At 39.1% G+C, this 17,312-nt stretch overlaps 1 protein-coding gene and 1 long non-coding RNA gene across 2 annotated transcripts in view; one reads left to right on the forward strand and one right to left on the reverse strand.

Annotated features, from left to right (window-relative positions):
* Positions 1-17,312, reverse strand: part of SLC23A2 (solute carrier family 23 member 2) — a 93,462-nt gene that overhangs the window by 57,411 nt on the left and 18,739 nt on the right. The gene's annotated exons all lie outside the window — the stretch shown is intronic.
* The window catches only part of LOC132580798 (uncharacterized), a 33,649-nt gene continuing 27,265 nt past the window's right edge, over positions 10,929-17,312 (forward strand). The window contains exon 1 of the long non-coding RNA XR_009556083.1: positions 10,929-11,060. This is a non-coding gene — a long non-coding RNA (uncharacterized LOC132580798). The remainder of the gene's footprint in view (positions 11,061-17,312) is intronic.

The following is a 17,312-nucleotide window of genomic DNA, read 5'->3' on the forward strand; positions in this document are numbered from 1 at the left end:
GCATTAGTGATCATGTGATTTTGGAATTTACAGTCTTAGGGAAGGGAAAAAGCTATATGTAGTCAGACTTATAGGTTGGATTTCAGAAAGGCAAACTTCGACAAACTTAGAACTATGCTGGGTAAAATCCCATGGTCAGAAATACTTAGGAAGGAGGTTCAAGAAGGGTGGGAAATTCTTAAAAGCGAAATACTGAAAGTGCAATCACAGATGATTCCTTAGAGAAGAAAAAATAGAAGAAGCCGATGCAGCTCCATAAACAGCTCTCTAAAGACTTGAGAAATAAAAAAGACTCCTTTTGAAATTGGAAGAAGGGCCTTATAACCAAGGATGAATATAAACAAATCACTAGAGCTTGTAGAGAAAAAGTTAAAAAAGCTAAAGCTCAGTATGAGCTTAGGCTGGCCAAAGATGCTAAAAACAACAAAAAAGGGTTCTTTTCTTATGTTCAGAGTAAGAAAAAGAGCAAGGACATGGTAGGCCCATTGCAAGGGCAGAAAAGTGAAATTGTAACTGGTAATGAAGAAAAGGCGGAAGTGCTCAATTACTACTTTTCCCCAGCCTTCTCTTCTGAGGGAAACAATGCTCAATATGACAAAAACAGAACATATAAGGGGGGTATAGATTTCCAAGCTAGGATCAGCATAGAAGTAGTACATAAACACCTAGTTTCCTTAAATGAAACTAAATCCTCAGGGCCAGATGAATTGTATCCAAGGGTTGTAAAAGAACTTGTGGATGTAATTTCTGAGCCTCTTGCTATTATTTTTGAGAATTTCTGGAGAACAGGAGAGGTGCTGGAAGATTGGAGGTGGGCAAATGTTGTCCCTATCTTCAAGATGCGGAAAAAAGACAATCTAGGTAACTACCGACCCATCAGCTTGACGTCTATACCTGGAAATGTTTTAGAACAAATCATCAAACAGTTACTCCTGGAACATTTAGAAAGGATGGGTGTGGTTACTAAGAGCCAACATGGGTTTCTCAAGAACAAGTCATGTCAGACTAACCTGATCTCTTTTTTTGAGCAAGCGACTACCTTGCTGGATCAGGGGGATGCTGTAGACATCGTTTATCTTGATTTCAGTAAGGCTTTTGATAAGGTTCCCCATACTATTCTTGTTGACAAGTTGGTAAAATGTGGTTTGGATCCTGTTACCGTTAGATGGATCTGTAACTGGTTGACAGATCACACCCAAAGAGTGCTTATGAATGGTTTCTCATCCTTTTGGAGAAGAGTGACAAGTGGAGTGCCTCAAGGATCTGTTCTGGGACCTGTTTTGTTCAACACCTTTATAAACAATTTGGATGAAGGAATAGAGAGAATGCTTATTAAATTTGCCGATGATACTAAATTGAGAGGGGTTGCAAATACAGTAGAAGACAGAACCAGGAACCAGGATGATCCTGACAGGCTGGAAAACTGGGCTAAAACCACTAAAATGAATTTTAACAGGGATAAAGGTAAAGTTCTGCATTTAGGTAGTAAAAATCCAATGCATGGCTATAGGATGGGGGAGATTTGTCTTAATAGTATGTGTGAAAAGAATCTATGGTCTTAGTGGACCATACACTGAACACGAGTTAACAGTATGATGTGGTGGCTAAAAAAGCAAATGCAATTTTGGGCTGTATCAACAGAAGTATAGTGGCCAGATCACATGAAATGATGGTATTGCTTTACTCTGCTGATAAGACCTCATCTGGAGTATTGTGCTCAGTTTTCGGCACCACATTTTAAGAAGACTATAGACCAGCTGGAACAGGCCCAGAGGAGGGCAACAGAGATGGTGAGGGGTCTGGAGACCAAGTCCTATGAAGAAAGGCTGAAGGAGCTGGGGATATTTAGTCTGGAGAGGAGACGGCTGAGAGGTGATATGATCACCATCTTCAAGTACTTAAAGAGCTGTCATACAGAGGATGGTGCAGAATTGTTTTTCTGTGGCCCCAGAAGGTAGGACCAGAAACCAATGGGTTGAACTTAAATCAAAGAGTTTCCAGCTCAACATTAGGAAGAACTTCCTGACTGTTACAGCGGTTTCTCAGTGGAACAGGCTTCCTCAGGAGGTTTTTAAACAGAGGCTAGATGGCCATCTGACAGCAATGAAGATCCTGTGAATTTAGGGGGAGGTATTTGTGAGTTTCCTGCATTGTGCAGGGGGTTGGACTAGATGACCCTGGAGGTCCCTTCCAACTCTATGATTCTGGGAGCCAGTTTGGTGTAGTGGTTAAGTGCGTGGACTCTTATCTGGGAGAACCGGGTTTGATTCCCCACTCCTCCACTTGCATCTGCTGGAATGGCCTTGGGTTAGCCATAGCTCTGGCAGAGGTTGTCCTTGAAAGGGCAGCTGCTGTGAGAGCCCTCTCAACCCCACCCACCTCACAGAGTGTTTGTTGTGGGGGGGAGAAGATAAAGGAGATTGTAAGCCGCTCTGAGTCTCTGATTCAGAGAGAAGGGTGGGGAATAAATCTGCAGTTCTTCAATTCTTCTTCTATGATCAATATCAAAAGAGTTCTGCACAGACACAGTGGGCCAGGAAGTCCACAGACACTGAACATTCTGTACAAAAGAGGGATTTTTTTTTACCACAGTGAACAAGTGATACACTTATAGAACTTTAGTAATATTAGCCAAAATGGCTTAGACAGCAGGGTCAACACTTGCCAGAACATCAATTATGCACACAGTTTCCAGTTCATTACAGACTGGCAGCTTTTTAGTGACTTCTCAGCAACTGCCAGGCCAGTGATACCAAATCAGTACTTTATTGCTAAAAGAGAAAGACAGGGCTCATGAAACTCAGCTGTATCTTAGCTGTGATTAGATACAAGGGGCCCACTCTTTCAACTCTAGTCTAGTCAACTGGAAAATTCCACATGCAAAAGCTGCAATCAGAACTGCATGCACGGCCAGAAGTGAAAGAGAGCAAAAACCTCTAGTTTCTCTGTTATCAGGGTAGAGTTATTTAAATCTCCACAAAAGGACAATTTAAATCAATATATTTCCTACACAAAAGAGTATGATGATGTCTCTAAAACCACAGAAACCTAAATTATTTTAAATTAAACAGAGTCCACATACTACCTCAAAGGGTACACTAAAAATTCCTTACAATTTTAATATTTTTACAATTTTGAAACTGGTTCCTGGGGCAGTTTACAACAAACAAGTAGAAACATCAAAATATAGTAAATGGATCCATTAAAACAATAATCAAATCAGAATGAAAAGCAGAAAACAAACAAAAGGATTTTTAAAAAAACAACAAAAAAAACCCAGCTAAGAAGAAGAAGAAATTGGATTTATATCCCGCCCTCCACTCCAAAGAGTCTCAGAGCGGCTCACAATCTCCTATACCTTCCTCCCCCACAACAGACACCCTGTGAGGTGGGTGGGGCTGGAGAGGGCTCTCACAGCAGCTGCCCTTTCAAGGACAACCTCTGCCAGAGCTATGGATGACCCAAGGCCATGCCAGCAGGTGCAAGTGGAGGAGTGGGGAATCAAACCCGGTTCTCTCAGATAAGAGTCCGCACACTTAACCACTACACCAAACTGGCTCTCCTAAAACACTAAGATCTATGAACAATCATCTAGTTGAAAATAAATAAGCTGCTTCAGATAATCATTCAGCTTCAGAGGAAAGGAAACTTTTTAAAAAAATCTCTGAAAGCCTAGGGAAAAGAGGTTTTGTGTCAAAAAGTGACAAATCACGGCCTGGGGAGGATCCAAGGTGAGTACCGTATGTTCCATAGCTGGGGAGCCACAGCTGAAAAAGTTTCACTCCTTTTTGCTGTCTATCTCACCTCCAACAAGGGAGGGAACCACAGGAGGACCTCAGAGGAAGATCCTTCAGATGGAGGGCAGTGAATGGTCCTTTAGATATTTCTTGTCCCTACTCATTTAGGGTTCTAACGGTAATCCCCAGCACACTGAAATTAATGCTCACAATCACAAGAGGGTACTCTTTTATAACCTGCAGCCTTAACAGGGTTTTGTAGACAGGTGCTGGTTGGAATAAAGTCTAGAATACGCTTTTGTGTTTGTTTCTGCAGGGCAAAACTTTCAGCCAGTAGCAAGGGCTAGCAGGGCATTTTAAAAATACTAATTGTGTGTCCAAATGTGTAACCAGTCCAGTGGTATACAAATCAGATTCATGACATTCAATCAGTGAGCTAAGAACACTTGAATTCAGATTGCAAGCAGGCTTGCGTTTTATCTTTACAATATCAACTAAATTATGTCTAAGACTATAAAAGATTGTCATTTCTTATTTTACAGTGCTTTACTGAGTGCCTGAAATCATTCACATGCTTTATCTTGTTTCTATATAATAACAGATAGTTAGCAATATTGATAAAGACAAATTGCTGAGTCAAGAAAGTTCATGGCAGAGGCAAGATTTAAACTTTTCCTTGTCTATAACGCAGTCACTATGTGGCACTTATTTTATCAAACCAGATTCACAAGACAGTGTTAATGTTAGTAGATTGTACTCTGAACTTTAAACATTCTGATGCAGACCCACTTCTGAACAAGTTTTTTTTAAATCGCTTCAAGTTATGAAAATGAAGATGTACCATTTTCAAAAATCAAACCTCAACTCTGCCACATAACCCACAGATAAATTAAGAGCCCATAACTTTCTAGCTGAACTTTTAATTTGCATTAGTTAAATCCTTCATTTGATTAGTCCACTTTACCTCAGGGCAGCAGCAGTTTATCAGAGCTACAGTTTCATCTGCTTTCTATCTGCTACTATCAGTTGAAAAGATGATCATTTGGTGGCAACAAAGGCTTTTTATATACTAGATATTGTATAACAAAACTTTATCCAATCAGCATAACTGTTTTACATTACACAACTGCTAAAAATACCAAGACACACCACATGGTCACTAGGTGTTAATACATGCCTCTGACATAACTAGAAAAGTAAAAGTAAACATTACAGTAGCAACAAATACACCTAAACATAAAGCTGCAGAAGTGCTGGATGGATTAGAGATGATAACCCAATGTATGCATCCTGCATATGTACAGTAAAAGACCATGGAAGAAGCTAGATCCTTAAACACGTAGGTGTTGAAAAATTACTGTCATGTAAGAAAGACCACCTGCTTTACCCATTGCAGTTTATCAATTGCACTTAACACAGTCCAATCCATCAACATTATTATTGAAATTGCAGGTAATGACAAAAAAGTCACAATCATAAAGCTTAATCATGAAGTTCAACAAGGTAGCATCCATACAACAGCTCATACTATTGCTTGTCATCATAACTGCTACTGTAGTACAATCTGGGCAAAACAAAGGCAGTCATGCTTTATAGTTATATTTATTTAGCTAATCTCTCTGTCTCCTTACTAATTCAAGGAAGTGCTACAATGAGCAATAAAATCATCTATTCCTTTATGCAATTTTTGCATTCATTTAACTTGTCACATTAATATACTTATGCTTTGCTTCACCTCTACAATTTTCTACAAGTCAAATCCTATTGCACTGGCTTTTGGATGTCCCATACTGTGGTTGGTACTGACATTCCATTTAATCCGCCTTGAGTCACAGTGAAAAAGGCTGATTATAAATAATGGAAATAAAATAAACTTGGTGGCCTTGGGCAATTCACACAGCACTGTTGGAAAGGAAAAAAGAACAAAAAATCAACTAGGACAGCAGATCAATTTTGAAAATGAAAATGTAGCTCTGAGACCTATGTGCTAAGGGATTTAAAAAGAGTAAACAATGATCATTTGTTTGATATACCTCTCTCGCACATTATTTATAATTAATTCAGTTTAATACAACAAATATTGCTTTAATTAAACAGAGGCAAAAAACCTTATAGAAAACTCTTTGTTCATCTGATTATAGTAACAGGGAGAGTTTGTCCAGAATGCAATATTTTTCATATAGCCCCACTGTTTGACTTGCAAATTTTTCTTCTAGGCAAGACTTTTTGATGGTAGGAAAAACCAAAACCAAAAGACAACTCCAGGGCAATAGTGCCATCTAGCTTCCACTTACAGTGCCCATATACCTTATATAATAAGAACAAAACAGCTGTGCTCATACTTTACCAATTGCAGAAATATATATTCTGCTTTCAGTAAACAATGGTACAAGACCATTATAGTGGAGAGACACATTAACACACTCAAACGTACTTCCACAAGGAACATACTGAGTCAGTAACTGTCTCTTTCTTTCTACTAAGTCAGTAACTTGCCTCTCTTGAGAGCCAGTTTGGTGTAGTGGTTAAGTGTGTGGATTCTAATCTTGAAGAACTGGGCTTAATTCCCCAGTCCTCCATCTGCACCTGCTGGTATGACCATGGGTCAGTCATAACTCTCCCAGAGCTGTTCCTCTCAAGAGCAGTTCTCTGGGAGCTCTCTCAGCCCCACCTACCTCACAGGGTGTTCGTTGTGAGAAGGGGAAGGGAAAGGAGATTGTAAACCACTCTACAACTCCAAGTGAAGGGTGCAGTATAAATCCAATCTCTTCCTCTTCTTCATCTCCTAGAAGTTTTGCAATGCACATTGTATACAGTGCAATCCAGTAATTTGTCTTTTTTTAAGGTATACAAGATTGGGGGAGGGAAGACAATGGGATTTTATGTGCAGGAACACACACTGGCACATGCACATACTCCAACCAAACAGAACTGACCACCTCAAAAAAAATCCAGATAAATTTCAGATTAAATTAATTCCACAGACTAATACGTAACATGTTGCTATTTTGAACAACAAGCTCGCTGAGAATGTAGAGTAGACATTCCAATCACTGTAAAATATCTAGGCTCTCACAAGAACATGTAAAACATACCAATGACCTCAAGAAACAGCTTTAAGTATATAATATTCATAATGTTTTACTTCTACGTTGACAAAGTAAGCCATTTGAAAACTGTTACCTGCAGATGTTTAGTATTGTTCCTAGTCCAGTCACCAAAAGTCATTTTAATGGATTATACCAAGATACAGTTTGTACTCAAGTCTTAATAATACAGGAAAAGTTTGTTTCACTATGGTTTCCACACTTAAGAATGTGTAATCATCCAGGACTCACACCATAATTAATGTAAATTATAAACTATGCAGATTTAACTGCCTATTGCAGAAGCATGGTATTGCGGTAACAGATTTTCATTTTGCTATGCAGAAAAATCCACTCATATTCAAAGTATCAGTACTTGGGATTTTGCCATCTCTGTACTCCCCCCTCCAAAAAAATACAAAAGAATACCCACCAACCATAACTTTGAAGCACTTAAATATGATTTGCAACAAGCTTCAGTACAATATTGAAAATATAGCACCAGTCAGCTCACTGGCATATAATGTACCCCAGGGAATCTTGCAAAGTAGTCTGGCAAGTGAGATCTATTTGCAGTCAATGGAATTTGATTCAATTTCTTTGATTATGAAAGAGCGACATATCACAATGCACATATAGGTATCTGCTAACCACACAGCCCCCACAGAACCTCTCACAAACCATAACACAGCAAACCACATATGCCTGGTCTAAATGTTATGCTTACTGCATTCATGGTTGATAGATTCAGGTGGGCAGCCATATTGGTATGAACAGGGCTTTTTTTGGTAGAAAAAGCCCAGCAGGAACTCAATTGCATATTAGGCCACACCCCCTGATACCAAGCCACTCGGAACTGCATTCCTGCTCCAAAAAAATAAGCCCTGGGTATGAAGTAGCAAAACACAGCTTAAATCCAGAGGCACCTTTAAGACCAACACAGTTTTATTCAAGGTATAAGCTTCTGTATGCAAGCACACTTCTTCAGAAACAGTAAAACAGAATTTCCTCAACCATTACATATAAGTGGGGGGGGGTAGTTGCCAAGAATGGCCAATTAGAGTAATGACAGAGACAGAAACAAAACTGGAAATTACCAGTCCATACACATAGGTAGAGAGTGAGCAGTAAATTATCATACAGCATAATGAAAATGTTTAACAGATTCAAGGACCAAACAGGAATAATAAACTTAGTTTATGAGGTAACCATTTGTTTGGGTTCAATTCTGGGGCAAAAACAGTGAAGGAAATAAATATGGCAAAATATCCTTAATGGTAAAATGCTGAGAATAATGGTGGGAATAGACATTACATGGTTGTTCCCTGCAGATGAGAATATGCATTCTAAGGGTGTAAAGTATTTTTAAACAAAAATCTTTTCATTGTGGTGCTTCTGGAAATTTTATATCCCCATGACTCATTGCTAACTTTCTAACTTTTAACTGTAGAAGCTGTATCCAAAGCCAATTCTTTGAAAAGGCACAGAAGGTTGGACAGTCTCCATTCTTAGACAGTGTAGAATCAGAACACTGTGCCCAGCCAACTTACATGACATGGCTGAAAGCATAATCTCCTGTGAACATAATGCAAATGTTCAAAATGCCATCAGCCACAAGAAGAGCACATCAAATTATAATGGAAGTGCCCAGGTAGATTCCTAACATGACATAAAAACATAAGAGAAGCCATGTTGGATCAGGCCAGTGGCTCATCCAGTCCAACACTCTGTCAAACAGTGGTAAAAAAAACCAGGTGCCATTAGGAGGTCCACCAGTGGGGCCAGGACACTAGGTCCTCCCACTGTTGCCCACCCCCAAAGCACCAAGAATACAGAGCATCACTTGCCCCAGACAGAGAGTTCTATCTATACCTTGTGGCTAATACCAGTGATGGACCTCTGTTCCATATGTTTATCCAATCCCCTCTTGAAGCCATTTATGCTTATTGCTGCCACCACCTCCTGTGGCAGTGAATTCCATATGTTAATCACTCTTTGGGTGAAGAATACTTCCTTTTATCAGGTCTAACCCTGCTGCTCAGCAATTTCATTGAGTGCCCACGAGTTCTTGTATTGTGAGAAAGGGAGAAAAGTACTTCTTTACCTTCTCTATCCCATGCATAATCTTATAAACCTTTATCATGTCACCCCTCAGTCATCGTACCTCCAAGCTAAAGAGCCTCAAGTGCTTTAACGTTGGTTGGCAGACTAGTTAGTTGGCAAACAACTCAACATAACAAATGCTTATTGAATGCACATAACTTAATTTCCCCCTAAAATTTTATCTCCATGTAATAGAAATAAAAAACCATTCATCCACTATGATTTCAAAATTTCAAGAAATTTTACGTCTATAAGCAGTACCAGTTCTAGCACCATACCACTGCTTCCTGAAACTCCAAGATTCATCCGTTTTCTCTTATTCTCTGCTCCGTTTTTAAAATCAATTTCTAATTCACAAGAGCACCTGACCTCTTATTCCACAACTACTAAGTTTATTCAGAAGGATTTAGTGAGGGATTTTGTCAAAAGCTTTTTTGGAAATCCAAGTATATTAATACTTCATCACACTTTTCTGTATGTTTATTAAACCCTAACAGTTGGTAAAATGTGATTTAAGAACAGATATGAAGAACAGTGTGGCCTATATAGTTCAGCATGGTGTTTCACACAGCAGTCAACCAGTTATCCTGGAACAAAAGCCATAGAGGGCCAAGGCCTTTCCCTGAAGCTGCCTCCCAAGACTGGGATTAAAATGTTTACTGCTTCTGTACATGGAGTTACATTACATTTTAAGGCACACATGGCCCGGACCAACAAAGTCTCATTTATTCAGATTTGGCCCTTAAAACAAATGAGTTTGACACCCCTGTTCTAGAGACTAAGCCTGACAAGATAAGTATGCCTATTTTAATTGGAGGCACTTAGAATATATGGAGGCACTTAAAATGTGTGCAATCTAAGTACCTATGGGCCATTTTTTTCTACCGCTTTGTTTTAGGTGGAGCTTGTAATTAGCTTTTTAGCTACGAACTCTTCACCCACTGTTAATATTATGTAGACTTTGAAAGGGGCTGAAAAATTATTTGGCAGTGCAAACAGTTTTGGAGGAAAGATCAGAAAAGGATTAAGAACATAAGAGAAGCCATGTTAGATCAGACCAATGGCCCATCCACTCCAACACTCAGTCACAAAGTGTTTGGTGTGTATATTTTAGTTATCTTCATCTTGTATTTGTTTAGGAAATTAGGTGATAGTTGGATAGGTAGCTTTACCTTCTGGATAGTGGCCAACTGGGAACCTTTCCTATAAGTCAGGGGTGGCTAACGGTAGCTCTCCAGATGTTTTTTGCCTACAACTCCCATCAACCCCATCAGCATGGGCAATAGCTGGGGTTGATAGGCGTAGGCAAAAAACATCTGGAGAGCTACCATTGGCCACCCCTGCTATAAGTTAATTGGCCAATCTGACCTAGTTTAGTCACCTTTAGTTGACTTGGTTTTTGTGACAGCCTTCCTTAAAAACCAGAGCTGTGCTGTAGGTAATTGCCGTTCATTTTCCACAGTGAAGACAGTTACAAACAATTCATTCAGTTTCTCCACAAAGAAATGCTTTAAATTGAATTAGAAACACACTCCATTTATCCAGTCAACACAATACAAATCACAGCCCTAAAATTATGGTATTTTGTCTTTCCAAAAACCAAACTAAATGAAATCAACTAAATGTCCACTAACCAACTACTAATAAATACATACTGTGCCATTATCCTGTTGTGTGTGGTATTTCAAGAAATTCATCAACTGAAAGCATGATGAAATCGTTTTATGCAACTCACTTGGCAAATAAAGCAACACAAGAAGGGGGGGAAATGTCTAAACAAGACACCTCCAGCACCTGTTAGCTCTTCTACAAGTTTACCAAACAAATTTTTCCAACAGTCAAGTGCAGGATTCTCCAAAATCCTACGTAGGGTAGGCACAACCTTCCACTGACACTTGCCAGCTCTGGAAGTGGGAGGAAGGAAAATCCCAGTAGCTTGATAACTGACTTCTTTCCCATCAAGATTACACAACAAGTGACTATCATCTGGGATGGTATTGGATAGGCAATCTCTATGAGAGCCTTTTGACTTGTAGAACCCAGTGAACTTTACAGTTTATAGAGAGGTAGACAAATGAGGGAAGAAATCTAAGTTCTATAGAGAGAAACAGCTCCTGTTTCATACACAAAAAGGGTGAGATCAATTTCATTTTTTTCAGTTTATTCACCCTCCTTTATCCCCCTAATAATCTCTCCAAAATAAATTGTGAATGTCTGGGATAGGCAAAAAAGCAAAGCCACTCAAGAGCTGATGCAAAAACTGAGGAAGCAGAGAGTATACCAAACAAATACTATCCTCCTCATCCCTAGCCACTCACCACCAACAGGTCATAGTCCCTCTGTCCCAAAGCCCTGTGTTGATATTTTACACAAGACAAGTGAAAAGAACATACATCATCATTTCAGGCACCAAAGCTGCTTCATGATTTCTATAAACTGTGTGGCAGTTTTGACAACATATCAGGTCAATATAGTTACAGCTGAACAGAAATTAAAATAGGCTAGATGTTAACTGCCACCCTCACATTTTCAATTCCTGCCTTCAAATTCCTGGGACTGTTTTACTGAACTAGAGGAAAGAGGGAGATCACAGAGAAGATGTTGGCAGAGCCATGTTCTCTACAATCAATATCTCAATCTAAGCTATTCAGGCTTTTATTGGTTTCCCATGAAGCCAAAACTGTATTTATATAAATAAAAAGGCATAGATTTGTGTACATGGAATAAAAATGGATTATATATTGCAGCAGTTTAAAATGGGCCTGAAATAGATAAGCTCTAAATGTTAACTGAAACAAATTATTTATCAAGTTTACATCAAGTTTACCATTAACTATTACAACACAGAACTTCAAAAGCACTTGAAACATCTGCTGCAACCGTCAGTACGTAGAAAATATATCCAGTACACAATGCAATCACCTTTGTGACACTCGCCCACACTAACTGTTATTTGGCTTTTGATCTGTTATTGAGCAATTTGCAAGGAAGAGCTATAAGAATAAACGTTTCTCCTGTACCATCCTTCTGTGTTATAGAACTCTTCTGATCAGATCTCAGGCCAATTGGCATATATTCATATCCACTGTACTATATGACGTAAAATCCTATAAACATAGCTATAATCAGCAGAGATAATACATATAAGTCACAGGCTGCACATTGTTGTAAGGAACATTCCACTCTTCTGTTGAAACTCTTTTAAAGGCAAAAGTTACTTCCTATTTACACATTATTGAACTCTACATGTTATTTACACAGGTGCTGTGTTATACTGCTACACAAATCCAAAGTGATTTGATCTAATCCATTACCTATTTTTGTAACATCAGAGCAGGCTCCAAAAGAATAACTATTCATGAAAACTGGCCGCATGACTCCACGTTGAACACCCATTTCCCTGCATTGCATTTCCAAGGTCTCCAAAGTAGGGGTGTGCAAAAATTTTGTTTTGTTTTGTTTTTTGCTGGGTCTATTCGGACCCCCACCCCCACCCCCAAAATGGATTTCTGAAAAATCCTGGCTCACAATACCAGCATGGCATTTGAATCTGGGGTTTTTCTGACATCCTGAATTTTTTCAAGTACAATAGACCCAAGAAGAAAAATACTGATTGGGGGGGGGGGGGAAAGGCAGCACAAAGGTGAGCCAGTGGGGAACAGTCTGCTCCCTGTAGGCAAAGTCAATCCTGGCTTGGTTCGCATTAACAGCCACCCGGAACACAGGAGATCTTGGCTGGATTCACTTCTACAGCTTGGTTTAAATCAGGCTACAGGAGATGCAACCCCTACGAGATGCTGTGCTGCTAGAAGCAATGTGCTCCGTGTGGCCCAGGAGATTCTGGCAGCTTGGTTTAAACTGGGCTGCTTGAGAAGCCAGCCCTCCCCCAGCAGGAACAGTCTGCTCCCCACCTGCACAGCTGGTCCTCAAGGTGTTTTCTTCAATCCCTTTAAACTTTGAAGGGACTGCAGCAGAGAAGCGGGAGCAATCTGCTCTCACCTCTCCGCTGTTTTCAAATCTGCCTGGTAATTCCTGAATATATCCAGGATTTTTTCAAAATCCCCCCCCCCCAGTTTTCCTGAGAAAACCCAGATACATTTGAGATGCTGAACTCAGATACCTGAATGCACACCCCTAGCCTCTTCCAACACCTGCTGTGTTTACATAATAGGACTGTTACTTTTGTGCACTTGACCCTGTTCATCATGCAGCACTGTAGATTAGTTCACCCTGATCTCATCAGATCATGGAAGCTAAGTTCAGCTCTCGTTACTATTTGGATGGAAGACCTCCAAAGAAGTCCAGGGCTCCCACATAAAGTTAGACAATGGCAAACTACTTCTCAGCATCTCTTGCCTTGAAACCTCACTTGAGGGTTACAACCAGATCAGCTGTGATTCAACAGCCCTTTCCACCACCACAGATCAGAAAGACAGTCACTATTATTGGATTGAACAGATAATGCATATTAATTGTAGGAATACATAGGGTGAAAGAAAAAGACTTTTTTGTTTGGCTTTCATAAGAGCAAAAACAGGACTGAGAAAATGAAGATCTCTTATTGTACTAGCAAGCAGAAGATCTGAAACAAACTGAAATACAACAGCTCCATCCAGAACTTCTTCAGCATTGACTGATAACTGAAGAAAGGAGCTGGGGCTCCACCACAGCAAGATGAGAACTCAGGTTTCCACACATACCTCACAGAGAAGATTTAAAATATATTTATCTATTCAACACAAGGTGGATGCAGGACAGCTGCAAGTACCTGAAGGATTCTCGCTCTGGTGACAGCTATATGCATTTGCCTTCTTAAATAGCCTCAGTCCTGGCTACAGCACTTGTGAGGTCAACATCTCTACTACAGCTTGTGCTCAAATAGTTCTGACCTATGTGAAGTGCATCCTGGACAGTACATGCTATAAGTCTGAGTGGAAAACAAGGCTACAAAAACGTCTTCAAAAATAAAAAAACTCATGCAATAACTTTTATTAGGAATACACTGAAAGAAAACATGGTGCAAGCTTTTGAGCATACCAGAATTCTTCTTCAGCCTGGTAATCTGAAATTCTTGCAGTATAGCCTGGGTCAATTTGGTTGGTCCTAATAAAATCTATTACATAGATGTTGTTCTTGTTTTCTGGATTTTGTAGGGACTAATATGGCTGTACAAAACTTTTTTCTACAAAAGATTTATGGCAACTAGACTAGCAACACAGATTTTTTAAAGCCCGTTAAAAATTCCTGAAGGTTGGGAAGAGATTTACCTATGAACCCTGGATGGGTTTCAGGAGACAAGTTAAGAATCACTACTGGAGCAATAGCAGTATGGAGCAACTGAGACAGCTAACCACCATCTATTACATGTATCTCACATGGGAAAATATGTTTCAAGTTCCAAACACCTGACTTAGAAATGTCTGGAACACACCCATTTGTAAATTGGGAAAGAAAGTATTCTTGTTCAGAGTGAACTGGGTAAGACCATCCCCGTACTGAGCAGTGGAAAATTATTTATTTTATTTATATTGGGATTTATACCCCGCCCTTCGCACCGAAGTGTAAAATGTAGGTTTATCCCTGACAGAGAACCAGGACAACCATGAGGATATATTATATTTGCATTCTCAAACATTTTCTTTGCTGAATTAATACTGCATGTTTGCATGCATACATCTGAAAAGAAGAGTGCCCAAATCAGCTCTCAAACCAGAACTAGGTATCTGGAAAACACAAGATTCCTGGATGACTGCCTCTTTTTTAATTATTTATTTATTTTATTTAGTAGGCTTATATTCCGCCTTTTCCCGTAAACAGGCTCAAGGCGGATCACAACATATAAAAATAACAATAAAAACTTACATATCAAAGTTAAACATAACAGTAAAAACAAATAAAACGCATCACCGGTGGACAGGGCATAGCATATCAAAAACCAGTTATAGGCCCACCTTAAACGATGGCAATAACAATAGGATAGCACTGTAATAAAACATGATGTCACCACAAGATGATGTATTACACGCAAAATAGAAAAACAGGAAGGGATAGGTGGGATTTGCTGATTTCTACCACCTTCTCCAATAGAGAACGGGGGACGGGGGGGGGGACAAAAAAAAAAAGCAGGCGAAGGATAAGTATAATATCTCCTGCTCACCACTTCTCTCTTATGAATGCTCATCTCCACTGCCGAATCTACTTTACATGTGAGAAGCAAACACAGTATTAGGACTCTCATGTTTGTCACCAACCATATAGTTCCAGCCACAGACCAGTGCTAAACCTCAGCACTCAATACTGCCCCAAATTTCCAATTTCTCTGTTGAAAAACTTGAAAAAGCATTCAAGGGGGAAAGCGTGGGTGGAGCTTTTTCTGGTTCCCTCCCCTATGTATTCATATATTTAACTGTGATATTACTCAATCTCAATAAAACCTGTACATGTAGATTTTCTTAAAACTTTTTTTCAAATCCAGGGGAAAATTAGATATACCCTTCTGTGAAGAGACACACATACTGTGCTACCTTCAAGACATTCTGCAAATAACTTGTCACAACAGCTTACTGAAGAAACCAATTTTGATTATATTTAGTACAACAGATGCTTTGTTCCAAGACTGAAAATGTTATTGAATTATCTTTAAAAGCAAGCATGACCCAATCCAAAAGAACAAACAAAAAAAATTAAGTAGGTACCTTTTAAAAAACAAATTCCAGTGGTGAGATTGCATGCAGTCTTCGAAGTTATCTTAAGCTCTTCCCAAGGCAGAAAGAGTGGTGTGCTACTCAAGTTTATCACCAACAGCACCTCACCTGTCAAGTACCACACTCAGAGACAGCTATAATATACTAAACAAAGCAGAAATGTGTCAAAAGGGATGGGCCACTTCTCACTATAATAAATTATTCAGAAACAAAACAGCCAAGGCTTAGAGAAATCACACTAGCTGAGTTTGACACTGTACACATTTTATTCATTTCAGGAGGCTTTACACCCCTATAAGTTCCAAGGGGAAAGAGTTGATCTCTTTTTCAAGGCCATCTGGATGCATTATGCAGAAAATATTTCATTCAGACCCAGTTTTACAGCATAGAGGGATTACAAGGAAAATATTAGATATTTTCAAATTCAGGTCAGAGGCAATGACCCAATAAAGAATGATTATGCAAGCCAGTCCTTGAATGAAGGATACACAATTGGCTTCCCAACAATGAGAACTAGTACATAATAACAACCAATCTTGCTTGTGTTATTAGACAACTCAGACTGAGACACAGCATCTTGTGGATAACATATGCCAGTTGTGAAATATCTCACATAGGAGGTATTTATTTATTTGCCCAATTCCACCAAGATCAGACGCTGACAGAAATAGTCCCACCATGGAGGTAAGGTGAAGTGGTTGTCACCTGTAGTTGATTTTAGGTGTTACTGAAGGCAGCAGAGTGAAATGCAATGGATTGAGTATGTGAAACACAGCCCACTAGAAAGCATCCCAACACCTTTGGGATAATCCTGGATGCAGATTTCAGGGGTTTTTTTTAATTCTACAACAGACATTTCTACATGTGCCAGAAGCAGCAGTCTTCTTGCTTATGTGAAAGATAAGATAAGGAATATGTTCAAGTTTCATATCTGCACAAAAATGGAAAGTCATAATATCTTATTAGCACAACAGACATAACAATTATCTCAGAATTGTTTTTATTCCAGAATATGAGAAGCATTACTTCATGTCATAAACTTCTGATAAAAGTCAAAATATTATTCTGAAGTACATTTCTGCATTCATGAGTGTTTCAAGATCTGTGTTCTAAACTGAAAAATGCTGAGGTGGTGAAACAAAGATAGAACAGTTAGCAGCACTGTCTTGAATGCTAGATAGATGAACACCTCTCCTTGGCATAATTCAGCAAGCATGTCTTACATTAACCAAGCTGCTTCCTAAGAAAATTGCCTTCTATTGCTAAAACTAGCCCTATTCAACAGCTTTTAAGTAGCTGGGAAACTCAGTACAGATCATTTTAATGACAATGACAATGTAACCTCCCTACCATTTAGAACATCTCTCAAGCATAACACTTGGACATCAGCACTGTGGTTTTCTGATCTCCCAAAGTGGCGCATATACCTTTTCTTCCACAAATTCAAATACCTTAAGAACCGTACATCAGAACATTAACAAGCACCATACCATCAGTTATAAAGGAACCATCTACAAATCATTTATAATAACAAACTTATGTCTAAGCAATCTACAAGTAAATGCTATCTATTCATTGCATTATTACTAGACATTCTTCTAAACCTACAGATTTACTGGGAAACTGATATACATTTAACCCTTCTCATACACAATCTGCAAGGATCTTAAAATGAGCAACTA

This window comes from Heteronotia binoei, chromosome 12, assembly GCF_032191835.1.
Source record: "Heteronotia binoei isolate CCM8104 ecotype False Entrance Well chromosome 12, APGP_CSIRO_Hbin_v1, whole genome shotgun sequence".
Taxonomy (NCBI): Eukaryota; Metazoa; Chordata; class Lepidosauria; order Squamata; family Gekkonidae; genus Heteronotia; species Heteronotia binoei.